Below are 15,151 nucleotides of genomic sequence, written 5' to 3' on the forward strand. Positions count from 1 at the left end.
CCATCCATCTTAGCTTCCACGCCATCCATATTACTTTTCAGGCCATCCATCTTTAACTTGCATGCCATTCATATTAGCTTTCCATGCAATTCATCTTAGCTTCACGCATTTATTCCAAACCATCAATCTTAGCTTCTGTTACCTTTTGTGAGAGTGACATTTGTTGCACTTGGTCTCATAATTTTGATATATCATGTTGCATTTCTTCCTATTATTCATGAGTCATGTTAGAGATTTCAAGTGGCTTACTAGGTGTTTCCATTTTCTTTCTTCGGGGCATCAATTAATGATAATTATGCTTCACTATTCCCTTTGAACTTCAAACTAATTTTTCAACCCAAACTTATGAAAAATTATAAAAAGACTGCAAACCTTTTTTCTCTTTGTAGAAACTCGATATTGAATCTCTGCCCTCTGAGTCCTTTTTCCAATGCCACCAGTGTTATCAAAATTGGATTCTCCAAGAAAGAGTTATGCCCAATCTCCCAAGATGACCTGATTATATAATTTTCAGTAGAGCGAACTTGTACAATGTGCCACGTGTCACTGTTTCGACCTTCGGATTTGAAAAAGATACACAGAAAACTAAAGTTCATCCTCTTTTTGTAACTTCTTACGAAATTTCAATCTGATGCTCAGAGAGAAAGTTATGATGATTTTCCCAAGGTCACCTGTTTGGAATGTAATTCGGGAGTCTGCAAAAACCCTAACTTCCTCATATCATATCTCCAAAAATATAGTGAGAAAAGATCTGAAATTTGGACCCAAGGTTCCGAAGGATTTCAAATCAAATTTGTTTTTGTTTTAGCTTCTGAAATGTTGCAGAAATAAAAGTTATAGTGAAAATTCCACGATGACCTATTTGGAGCAGCAAAACCCTAGAATCCAAAGCTTTGATACCAAATGTTATGAAACAGCTCACAAAAATATAGAAAAGAAATATAAACGCCTTAGAAATCAACCTCTTCGAGGGGGCAACCTACTTTACATTACACAAATGAACAATGATTGGATGATACAAATGACAAAACCTCCTTTCTATATATAGGAGTCTAAGGGGTCACAATATAATCAAAGCTGACATAACAATAATAATATAAGGGCACAAACAATAACAATAGTGGGCTTCTATGGGGCACAATAATAACAATATGGGGACAATAGGGGCACAACAATAACAATAAGGGCTACAATGACAATATTAATGGGGGAATCACTAGTATTATAGGGACCTACCAATTTTAGCATATCAACTATTTATTTCACACCTGACTCAACAAATTTTATCTTCTTCTAAGATTTGAACGATGTTTTCGACATCACTAGATCCTTCATGTTTTAGTGTCTCGAATTTCTGCTTTCTTTCAATCTTCCTTTCTTTTCTCGTTTCCTTTTTCCAACTACATTAGTTGTCCTTTTCTCCTCTCTACTCCATGCTCCTAAATAATGATTAGAAGGTTGAATTGTCACAATGTTTTGGCTTTCCTTATTATTTCCCAGTCTAACTATCATTCTTATGGATGCTAAAATGTCATGGTGGTACCCCTCCCCAGGCAATCATTACTAGTACCTCCCCCTTTTTAATAAACTTGAATCCAATGTTTATTTGAATTGTTAATAATTATAATATATTATTATTAATAATAAATTAGGATGCATGCATGAAAATGAGTTACACTTTTGGGCCAAATGTGGCTATGAAATTTCAAAATTTTACTCTTTTATTGAATTGAAACCCTCAAAACTCATATAAGCATTGCGAATTTTGATTCAGAGCAAAAACATAATTTGTAGCGAGTTATGTTGTTTTCCTAATGGTATTTTTTGCAAAAAATATTAGCGTCATTAATACGTTAACTTTATATTAAATTAAATGTTTTTCCTTGCAAATTATCACACATATTAAGAGGTATGTGTGTTCATGTAGCATAACTTAGTCTAAAACATGTTATGTGTGTGTGTGTGTGTGTGTGTGTGTGTGTGTGTGTGACCATGATCTACACGGAGAGAGATAAGTTTTTCATATTAAAAGAATATTTTTTTTATGTAAAATTATATTTTTATTATTTTTCAAATTTGGTGAAGTAATATTTCAATTGCATTTTGTAGACACATGTTTTCACATTAGGTTTTTTTCAACTATTAAAATAAATTAAAAAACCAAGAGTAGCTTTTCGAAGAGGACTCGTAAACGAAGATAGTTGTACTTTTTGAAATTTTTTCGTTTTGCATATTTTATGATATTGATTTTTTTATTCAAACTCTTTAAAATTGTTCAAAAAAAATTCAAGCATTATGTTTAAAAGAAATTAGATGAAAAATATCATTTGAATTCAAAATTGGCAAACTCATATCCCATTGGATAGAGGATTCCTTCGTCAATCCAACATGATTGTAACCACCCCTCCCACATTTACCCACTTTCACCATCCTACTAGGCTAAACATGAGACAGAGAGCTACTATGACATGACCCAACCTCCTAGCTTCATTAAGGAAGTGGAGTCGATAAACTGACACCTTACTAACCTTCCTCAGGATCTATAGAACCCCCAAGAGTTAAACAACCACTCTAGGCTCTGAAACCCTAAGTTAGATTGCTTTTTCACTAACCTGGACTCCCAGTCGTATGCACAACAAAGAAATCTAGTGGCTATGACCCTCCAGTCACATGCATACACTACAACCATGTGACTACAGCCCAGATTTCCCAATTCTAAGGGTGCGGTTCCAAAACCCAAGCCACCTTTTCAGGGCTAGTCTCCATACCACTAACTAGAACTTGATGAGACTTTCTAGAACAATAAATGACACAAAGACAAAGCCTCTAATAAAAAAATCAATCTAGGAAGTGACATACCTAACCATGACATACATTTTGTCAAACATATGGTGAACATGTAATCTACAGGTCATAAATGCATATCTAAACATAGGGGTCTAATACTTATCTGAAAATCATCATGAAGGTATGATGTCTCTCACAATAGTTGTAATAACATCTATTAGCTCATGCATTCATTATCAATTCATCAAAAAATTAAACATTTCAAGCCCACAACTAGAACATGTTATGAAATCATGCTCATAACTAGCATATAACCAAAGTAATAACCATGATAGAACAACCATTAAAGCCACATAATAATAGTACAAATACTCATGAAATTCAAGAGAAAAATGCTTGTACTGACATATGCAAAAGGCAACCAAGTTAGAGACTTCCATGTACCACCTGACCATAGATTGAGCTTAACCAAATATTTCAACCAATCACCCTCGTGCCATATTCCAAGCATGAATATGGGACTAAATAAAAAAAAACAAGGCTTCCAAGAGATTAAACCACCTCCATCCTCAGGCTTTACCACAATCCTTCCAAAACCGGTGAAGGTATTCCTATGCCCAAGTAAGCACATAAACAACTAGGGACTACCATAATCCTGCCAAAACTAGTCAACGGATTCCTAGGCTCAAAACAAGAACATACACTACTAGGATTTACCGCAATCCTGCCGAAATCATTCAAGGGATTCCTAGGCCCAAAAAAATCTTAGATGCCTCTAGATTTCTTCACCAATACCTTGAGGAATTTTCCAATCTCCACTCTCGGGCTTTACTGCAATCCCTCCAAAACCATTCGACGGATTCTTAGGCCCTTGGGAATTTTTAAGACCAACTCACCTCGTTCCAAAACCATGTGGCAATACAAATGTCAACCAAATAAAAGAATCTCACCACACCATGGCTATCAGAAGCTGAAATAATGTGAAACCACTCACAACACTAACACCCAGCCAACCCATGCATAAATAAAACATTAGAACCAAATACATAAATGCTGTAACATTTTCTCAAAACACACTAAAATCACACAAATAAAGTTACCTGCAAGTATCCTTTTGAAGCTGCTTTCCAACTTTTCCTTTTGTTTTTCCTTTCTCTCTCCTTCTTTCTTCCCTTTCTTTCCTCAATAAATTTCTCCAAGAATGCTTAATAATAATATTAAGAAAAAGAACCAAAAAACTAAACAACGTGAATAACTCATCCTAATTTATCAAAGGCCTCTATTTTCTTCAATTCTCCTTTCCATTCAAATTTCCTTTCATGCAAAATCTTTTTCATTCCCTCCTTTTTTTTTAATAAATAAAATAAAACCACTTTTCTTGCTTTTTTTTGATTTTTCCCTAGACATAATAAACAAAATTACAAAAAATAGGATGTTTTTCCCAACATTTATCTTGGAATATGTGTCCCATGACCTTGGTCTTATTTTTCCTTTATTAACTTTTATTACATGAACTTTTAACCCAGGGCTATTACAAACCCCTCCCCCTTAGGGGAACACCGTCCTTGGTGTTCTATGAAACCTATGACCAACAAATTACTAAAAACAAAGCGTACTACCCAGGGAGCTTTATAACCCAACTCATTGCAGTATTTATAATGACCACTACTAAAAACATGGCAAACATACATACCTTTTACTGGAGCTTTATAACCCAGCTCATTACAATATTTATAATAGTAACCACATATACTTATGTGCATTTTCTTCAGCCAACAAATAATCATATTGTCTATGGAGCTTTATAAATCTAGCTTGATAAAGTACTTACAATAATATACACATATATACATATGCATATTTTCTCAACCAGCAAATAAAAGGATACGATGCTTGCATCAATCAACAAGGGAATCCATAGGCTCACACCACTACCCTCAAATTAATACTAGGATTCACCTCCTTCCCAGGAAGTCCAAAATATACTACCAAAGTCAAACGTGCATCCAGGGTCTAGCGCTATGATCCTTGTGATACTTGTCCCCTCAGTGAATAATAATCGACTCATTGTCCCAGGACACACTCCCAACGTGCATTTGATTCCATCTGGCAATGTTGATGACCAATAAAAATCCATCCCTCGAACTTCCCTTCTCTATTACGCAAACCCTCAAGTAATCTGGTCACCCCCTTCTGTGCAATCCCTAAACATTCCCTTTTTCGGGCCAACCATCCCTTAGCAAGGTTTCCTCACTTCAAAAGGTCCAAAAAACAAGGCATGTCCTTGCCTCAAAACCATCATACCGGTCATAGCATGCTCATGGAAATAAATGGACACTATTGGGTACTATTGTCCCACAATGGTCTTGCTCCTGAAGTGCTTCACCAACATACTGCTACCTATTCCAATTCCTCTTTGCTGCCATTGATAATTCTTACAGTCAGTGTCAGCCACCCAAACCTGGAATTTCCCTACTCTCTTATACCAAGCACATAATTTCCATTAGAATAAAAAGGAATTTAAATCAATTCAAATATTACCTCATTGGTGGCTCGTCAATAAGGTACGCTTGTAATTTTGTTTACTTCATGTCACAACAAGTCAAACTAGGTATTTTATATGATCATCATATATAAACTTATCACATGTGATTAGCTCAAAATGCAACCATCATAAATCAAAGTCATAAATCACATGCATAATTAAAAAACTGAAATCAAATACTTATACTTATCTTTCAATGATTCTTTGCTTTTGTCTTTGTTCTTTTTCCTTTCCATACACACACTAGATTGGTTTTCAAACCTAGCAAGCACCTAGTGCTTTCTCTTTTCTTCAATCATGTATACACACTGGCTTGGTTTCCAAACCTAGCAAGCACCAAGTGTCTTCTCTTCAAGAAAAGCGAATCGAGAGATTAAACATCCTCCTCCGTGAATATCAGTAACAAGGGCATCCCCAGACTAAATCGCCTCAGCCCTCAGTATCGACAAGAAGGAAATCCAGAGACTAAACTGCCTCAACCCTCAATAGCAGCAACAAGGGCATCCAGAGACTAAACTGCCTCAAACCTCAATGGTAACAATAAGGGAATCCAAAGACTATATCGCCTTAACCCTCAATAGCAACAAGGGTCCAAACAATCCCATACATGCATGTTCCATCACATTGTACAACACATACATATACATAGTGTACAAGAAAATACATACACCTACATCTCGTGTAAAACACAACACATACACCTACACTCGGTGTACAACACCACACATACACCTACACCTGGTGTACAAGAAAATACATATGCATACACATAGTACAATAGAATGAATACACATTTCATGATACCACAACTACACAATGCACATACACAGTACCAGATGTGCACAACACAGTATGTATGACATGAACACAATACCACATGTACACAACATATCATGTACGACGTGCACACTATGCCACATGTACAACAATACAACGTGTACACAGTACCACTTGTACACATTGCCACATGCATAACGTGTACACAACATCACATGTACATGCCACCATCTACACAATGTGTACATAGCACCACATGTAGACAATACCACCTACACAACATGTATAGAGCATCATATGTACATGACACCACCTACACAATGTGTACACAACACCACATTTGCACCGCACCACCTGCACAGCATGTACACAGCACCACATGTATAACATGCACACAGCATCATATTCACACAACACTACATGTACATAGCACCACCTGCACATAACACCACATGTACCACATGTACATGGCACCACATGCACAAAACACCACATGTACAATGTGCACACCGCACCATATGTACGCAACACCGCATATACAACATGCACAAGACACCATTATTACATAGAACCATATATACAACATGTACACAATACCATGTGTACAAAGCATCACATATACAACCTGTACACAGTACCATATGTACACATCACCACATATACAACATGTACACTTTACCATATATACACAACACCACACATACAACCTATACAACATATACAATATTAGTATTATGCATCCAAATACCACACTGTCTCTGCCAGGAAACCTTGCCTCTAGTGCCTTTCCACTATCCATGTTTGTCCTAGCATGTCACGAACTACACTGCTTTCATTCAGTTGATGTATCCCTCAACATTAACTTCCATAGCATACACATAGACATAGTATAAACACATAATATCAATTCATATCCACATGATACTGACCTCATAGATCTGCCAGGATACTCTTCCACTTGATTCCTCATAATACCATGAACATCTTCATGTAATTCACTTGCATAAGAAATCATTCCTCCACCAAAATGATCCTTGATGACCCTGTCAAACAATGACATACATACATACATATATACATATAAATATTAGCATAATCATGATTACAACATAATTACCAGATATCATAACGTCAAGGTTAAGAGAAATTCCTTTATTCATGCACATCATGCACAACATTGAGAACAATAGTTCCCAACACAACCACGGCATCTAATGCCTCAAATCCATTCACTTTACCTGTCTTGTTACCTTTCTCATGGTTTTCCTACCACCCTTCGTTTACACCAATAGACCTAAACAATCCAATCGGTTGTCATATTCTTGACTTCAGTTGTCCTTATGCATGCACCAGGCTTCATCTGAGTCTTACATTACCCATCAAGTTTCATTCAACTCTTTCTGAGCTCCATTAAATTTCTCTTTCCCCAACCAAATCCCAATACCCTCAAATATTAAAGGCTAGATCAAAAGTAAAACAAGAAGAGGGCCATGAAAAACCAATAGCAATACGACACCACAAATAAAGTGGCATCGCAATGCACCATACACAAATAAAACTGCAAATCAAATGCAAACAAATCATAAAATATCGAAAGCACAAGAGTTGCAACAAGCACCATGACTCAATCCCATGGGTTCCTAAGGCTTCAAAGGAAATCTCAACCTGAGCCTTCTTCAAGAATTCATGGCAATCTCTTTTCCATGCACAACAGAGGAAATTTCAGCCTAAAAGTGGCCTCCTAAAGGAAAATCAAGAAATTAATAATAATAAAAATGCCACATAAACAATTTTTTAATATTACTTTACTTTATCTATGTTCCACAAGGAGTTGTCTTTAAGTATGACTTTCTGGAGTTTTTCGTGGATTTCTGCCTGGAATCCGACAGAAAAAATTGTGATGAAATCTTGATTTTTGTTGTTTAAACTGGTTTTGACTGCATATATGGATTCAACACCCTGATAAACCCATGGGGCACTTCGATTATGAGAGTTCACCCATCAAAATTATGATTTCAATGAATCCCTGTCAGATTCTAGACAAATTAAATTGGAAAATAAACCGGAAAATTTTTTCAAAAGTCGCATTTAAAGACAACTCGGTTCCACAATATCTATTAGCACGAGATTTAATAAAAAATTTAAGTAACTATTTATTTTTTTTAATTTTATCAGAATCCCTCAATATATGACACTTTGATTAAAATAATTGTCGATACATATTTTATATTTAAATTTAAGTTTTATACTTATATTTTATATTAAAATATTTTTTTGGATTTTTTAACAACAATGTGGCCACAATTTCACCTAAAATATATTTTTTGGCTCGGTAATATATTTAGCTATTTTTTGGTGTTCTTTTTGGGCACGGTTATTAATGTAAAATGGGCCCATCTTTTTAATTTATATTTTTCACTAATCAAGATTTACATTGCCTTAATCACTTTTTGATATTCTAATTCATATGAGTAATGCAGGTAAATAACATTAATAAAATATTTCACGAATACCCAAATTAATAATAAAATATTTCACCGATACCCAAATTAATAACAAAATATTTCATGGACACTAGAATTAAACAATTTAAAAGTATTTAAAACATGTACCTCTTTCTAAATTTAAAGGATTTTGACGGGTTTACATATTAAGAAATGGAAATTACATGAAAATTTCATGGGAACTGTTATCACCCCAAGAAACTCTCCTAGGTTGTATATCAGAGATGCTCGGGAACATTACAAACTCAACAAAATGTTGGAAAAATGGTGGATGAATGAAACAAATGCTGCATATTCAAGCCAGATAACCACTCCTACTATGCTTCACCCCAGACATGGGTGAACACCCCCAGATTACAAGGCTTTTAACCATCAATTACTCACAGTTCTAGAGAAAATGTGATGATGGAGAACACTGATTACACCAACAGATGCACAGGACCCTGTGATGGCCAATGGCAACCAGTTTAAAGGTCTGTAAATATGTTCTCTAATACACAGACAGGATGACAACTCTCTGGCATTAAAACAATAGAAACTTGCAAACAAATTCAATGATGCATGCTAAATCCTAACACAGAGGTGGGATGATAGCCCATCTAATGCTAAACATTAACAGCACATGAACAACTGCAAAACAGGCACAACCTGGAACAAGAAGAAGAAGTGGAAAGTGAGCAATTAACAGCAAAAGAAGCTTGTATCAACTAGAAATGCAGACCAGAAGCTGCAGGTTACAAAGTAGTTACAGTCTCCAGAAGTTGAAGCTTACAACAAAATCACACTCATCAACCTCATTACCTTGTTTTTTCTGAGTATATATAGAGTTTGTTTATAAAAAATCTCAATTAATTTATGTGTGGAGAGGTCATAACTGACCACCAACCACATTTACAGTTAGATATGGGTCCTCTGCTACAATCTGAATATTTTTAATGAACAAAATGGCTCTTTTTGTACTCTGGTGTACTCCTTGAACAGGTGAAGTATTATCTGCCTGACTTTCAATTAACTGCTGCAGTCATTTATCTGCTCAAGGTGGTCCTTTTGTCCTTCAGAGGTACACTGCGTTGAATATAGTAGCTGAGGGCTTTAATGCGCAGGTCGTTGGTTTGTGGCTTCCCTCCTTCTCTGCGTGCATAACTCAGGCCGAAAACACTTAAAAATACCTTGAAAATGAACAAGAGCCAAGATGAAACACTGGCCGTTGGATGTATTACACGAACGATCAAGATCTACTAGCGGGAGGCAAAGAAACCACCGGGACAGTATCAACCATCGGATCGCTTAAATGAACGGCGCAAATTAAATTATAGAAGCCATCAGAAAGGAAATTGAACAGAGGATCATGGACTGTCAGATCATAATCGGGGAGATCCGACAGTTGACGGGCAACGGAGTTGATCACGGTTTAACAGGTGGGGAGCCGTACCAGAAGGGCAGTAAATGGTTTCCCCGCACCGCTTTATGGCCAAGGGTGGTTTACATACAGGACGGGTGCGATGCAATAATATGAAGACGCGTGGCGCATGCGATGGTGGGGAAACCACTTTCCCCAGGAACTAACGGGTGTGTAGGTCTGCGGAGCGGGGAAAGCGACTATCGTCAGATGATAAGGTGGGCGCGATCGGACGGTCGAGGCAATACATGTGCTCCGAGGTTGATGTGACAGGTACGGTCTCAGCGGGTAACAATTTTACTATGTGCGCGGTTATAAGTTAAAACTTTAGCGCCAGGGTAAAAAAAAAACATAGGTTAATATGGTTTATGGAGGGTTATCGGGCTTAATAACGTTAAACACAAAAATTCCGGGGACTAAAGGGAATAGGGGGTAAACGGGGTTTTAAAATGTTAAGACTTTAAGCGCCCAGGGATAAACAAATAACGGGTTTATAAAAGCAAACAAAAATAATGATGGGAGAGTAAAGAGAAAGGAAGGGAAGGAGGAAATGAAGGTGGCGGGAGTTATAAGGGTAAAGAAAATGGAAGGGGAGAGATTGAATGAACTGCTGCTAGCCCCTCCTTTTTAGAAAACACCATAGCCAAGCTGTCCTTGGCCCTCAAAAATACTGAAACATGTAGCAGCGCTAACACTGGCTCTTTCTAGGGATGAGATCCTCCCTATCAGGTCTCAAGAACCTACAGACCATTGCCTTTCCAGCTGACACCAAACTAATCAAAATCCCTAGAGTTCCATTGGGCATGGAATCTACTTTGCTTGCACAAAACTTGATAAAAGCAAAATATTTACAGCCTTTAAGGCCAAAGACCTTAAATAACATAAACTTTCAAAAACCGCCCATTAACTGCGCCATAAAAAACTATCTCTCCTCCCATACTTTTTAGTATGAAGGTGTTGTTCCCTTGAACCCATGAAATGATGAAAGGCCTTGTCCAGAAAGCATCAAATTTCCCATGACTGCCTTTCTTTTCCTTTAGTGCATCCCACTTCAAGACCAAGTCACCAATCTAGAATTTTTTTGTTTTTGCCTTCTTATCAAAGGCTTCCTTGATCTTTCTTTGATGTGCTGCAGCCTTTTCAACCAGCTGTTCTCTAATCTGATGTAATTCTGTCAGATCGGCGATTCTCTTTGCCATGTCTTCTTCTTCATTTTTCTCTGCTTGAAGGAACTTTGCCATAGGGAGAGTTAGCTAAATTGAAAATACAGCTTCAGTGCCATACACCAGCCTGAAAGGAGAATTGCCTGTGGATTTTTAATGGTCACTCTGTCAGCCCATAGTGCATACTTGAGCTTTGAATCCCAATTCTTTTTATTGTCCTCTAACAATTTTTTAATTATCCTGATTAGACTTTTATTAGAGGATTCTGCTAGACCATTTCCTTGAGGATAATATGAGGTGGAATGAACAAGTTTAATGCCCATTGAATCACACATTTCCACCAGCTCTTTTGCCCTGAAGGCTGTTGCATTATCTATGATTAGTTTATATGGACAACCAAATCTGCTGAAAATATTCTCTGTCAAAAACTTTATGACCACATTATGATCAGCCTTCCTTGTAGGGACTGCTTCAATCCACTTCAAGAAATAATCAGTAGCTACTAATATCCACCTATGCTAGCCACTTGAATGTGGATTTATTTCTCCAATGAAATCCAAACCCCACTACTGAAAAGGTCCTTTTGCAATTATTGGTTTTAGGGGCAGGGATTTCAACTGTTGTCTTCCTCCAAATCTTTGGCACCTGTCACAAGATTTAACAAAAGCAAATACATCAGAAAATAAAGTGGGCAAATAGTACCCAGCTCTGAGAATTTTGTGGGTTGTAGTTTTCCAATAATGATTCCCTCCACATATGCTATTATGAAACTGTTGCATCGCTTCTTTTGACTGTTCTTTGTCCAGACACCTTAAAAGTATTCCAGATGGATCCCTCCAGTAGAGCAGATTTTTATTGATGCAATATTTAGCTGCTCTAAGTTTTGAGTTCTAGCTTGACTTGTGTTTAAGCCTGAAGGGATTTCTAGCTTTAGCAAAAAATTAATTATCCCAACATACCAATTACATGAAGCTAGATTCTCAGCCACTGACTGTTCTCTCTCTGTTTCAGTTGTTTCCTCTTTTTCTGCTTGACCATTTTCTGCACTTGCATATATGAAATCAATATCTAGAGACCTGCAGTTTTCTTCAGCTAACAATTTGGCATGACCCTGACCTCTGACCAGCTTGGTGGGTTTCAGCTCTATATTAAATTCTATCATTTTAGCAATCCATTTTGCCCTTCTTCCATCAACATCAATTTGAGTTAGGACATCTTTTATTGCAGCAGAGGGAACATATGCAATTATTTTTGAATGCAAGATATAAAATCTAAAAGCCTTTAAGGATTTAATAAGAGCATGTGCCTGCTTTTCTATAATATCATACCTCAGTTTAGCATCCCTCAAGTTCTTGCTGAAAAATGCCACTGGATGTTCTGAACCTTCTTCATCCTGCTGCAATAAAACTGCTGCAATGGTGTCTTCAGAGGCAAATGAGAAAATATGAAACTCCTTGCTATAATCTGGCCTTATTAATGTATGATCCTCCATAATATCTTTCTTAATTGACTCAAAATATTTCCTTGTTGTATCAGTCCATCTTACCTCTGCTCCTTTCTTCAACATGGAGGTCACATGCTTAACCAATTCTGCAAAATTTGGAATGAACCTCCTTACAAAATTTATTTTACCCAGAAAGGATTGGATATCCTTCTTTGATCTTGGGACAGACAAAGACTGTATTTCTTTGACTCTTTCTGGGTCAATCTGAACACCTGTAGCAGACACAATATGACCTAATAGCTTGCCTTCTTTTAAAGAAAATTGAGATTTTTTAGGATTAACTGAAATCCCAAACCTTCTGCACTGCAAAAACACTTTTTTCAAATGTTGCAAATGATTTTGATGGCTACTAGAATAAACTATAATATCAACAAGGTAGATAAGCACAAATTTGTCCTTCTATCCCACAAATGCTATATCCATAGCTCTGTGAAAGGTGGCTCTAGCATTCATCAATCCAAATGGCATTTTGGCATACATAAAAGTTCCCCAAGGAGTGGTAAATGCAATCTTTTCTTGATCATCTGGGTGTACAACAATCTGATTAAAGCCTGAAAATCTATCCAAAAATGACATCACTTTAGCTCCTGAGACCTTCTACAATAAATGCTCCATCTTGGGCAAAGGATAGTTGTCTTTCTTTTAGCATTTGTTCAAATTTCTGAAATCAACACACAGTATGATTTCACCACTCTTCTTCCTCACCACCACTAGATTGGCCACCCACTTTGAATATCTGAGAGGAACAATGATATTGGCAGCTAGCAACTTTTTAATTTCTTTCTCAATCAGTGCAAGAAGCATGGGATTTATTAGTCTCAGCTTCTGTTTGAAAGGAACAGTGTCTTTTTCCAGAGGGATTTTGTGCTGAATTACATTATTGTCATATGTTTTCAGATCACTATACTCCCAGGCAAACACGTTAGCAAATTGCCTCATTAAATTGCAGTATTCAGCACTTTGATCAACAGACAAATGAGTGGACAAATTCACATACCTAGGCTGACCTGGACTTCCTATATCATGCTTATAGACTGCGGATTGGTCTTCTTTTTGGGCAGCCTTGTAAGGTACATCATTCTGATCAAATAGTCTTTCAAGAGGAATTAGGCCCTTAGGAATATGGTTACTAGGAAGCTGGACAATGCTGTCTTTACCAATTTTATTTCTAAGCTAGGACTCGAGATTTTCTAACAAGGCATCATTTTCTTGATTAATTTGCATTTCAGAAAACTCATCAATGACTTGCAAGAACCTATTCAACTCATTGTCATCTTAAAAAACTTTCCAATGGTGGACATTGTTAGGCAAGGAAGGTCGGTACTTGATTTGGACTTCATAAACTAATCTGGGAGGCATGGGAGGTATGAATAGACTAGCAGAAACAGCAAGGGGATCATAAAATTGATTTTGGGCTCTAGGAATGTATGAAATACAGAAAAAATCAAAAGAGTCTCTAATTCTCCATACCTCATCTCTGTATGCTTTCAGCCTTGGGTGCTTTGCTTGAAAAGTTGTATTTACTTGCTGAATAATCAGATCAACATCTCCAAATACCTTTAGATTCTTGATTCCTCTGTCTTTTGCTGCATTAAGGCCCAACAACAAAGCCTCATACTCTACTATGTTATTTGCGACTTGAAAAACCAGCTTAAAAGACAGTTGAATCCTTTCTTGCTGTGGAGATATTAGTACCACCCCTGCTCCTGCAGTCTCCCTAGAATATGCTCCGTCAAAGAACATCTCCCAAATCTGACCTTCTTGCTCATTCTCGGCCTGAACTGTTGGTTTCCTGATCTGCATTTCGACCTTCTGAGATCCTTCTATTTGGAGAATGCATGATCCAAAATCAGTGTCCACTTCATATATGGGATGATTTGTAGGATTCTTCTCATCACTGATAATATATGCCAACCGTGCTTCTCTATACAATCTCTTGCTTTCTCCTCCAAAGGCTGGGACAGTTGCATAAGATAAATCATTTTGTAGTGTCCCACCTAGTCTCTTAATCCACCCTCTGGACAGCAGCATGCCAAACTTAGGAGGGACATTTGCTACCACAATATCCATCATCATACTCTTCATGGGTAGCTGAGTTAAGGTAATAGCCAGATCCTTAATCAATCCAAGGCTTTTCACCTTCCTTGAATCAAAAGAAAATAGATCGTGATAGGGTCTAGTAATATCAAAGCCTAAATCTTCCATGATAGCTTTAGGCATCAAATTGTGGCTGGCCCATGTGTCTAGCAGGCAGTTGTGGAGGATTTTGTCATGAATGGTCAATGAAACATAAAAATATGGAGAACTATTATCAGCAGGGTCAATCATTGAGCTAAGCACAATGGCAGTTTTGTCATCTTGCAAATTAACAGAGTCAGTGGAGGTTTGTTTGGTTTCTAGCTCAATGGCTTCAAGGATAGGCTTCCTAAATAGTTCACTCTTCACCAACTCGACCAGAGGCACAAATATTTT

This window comes from Pinus tabuliformis, chromosome 5_1 (assembly GCF_031772625.1).
Source record: "Pinus tabuliformis cultivar Carrire ecotype Pingquan chromosome 5_1, CPIR1, whole genome shotgun sequence".
In the NCBI taxonomy this organism is placed as follows: Eukaryota; Viridiplantae; Streptophyta; class Pinopsida; order Pinales; family Pinaceae; genus Pinus; species Pinus tabuliformis.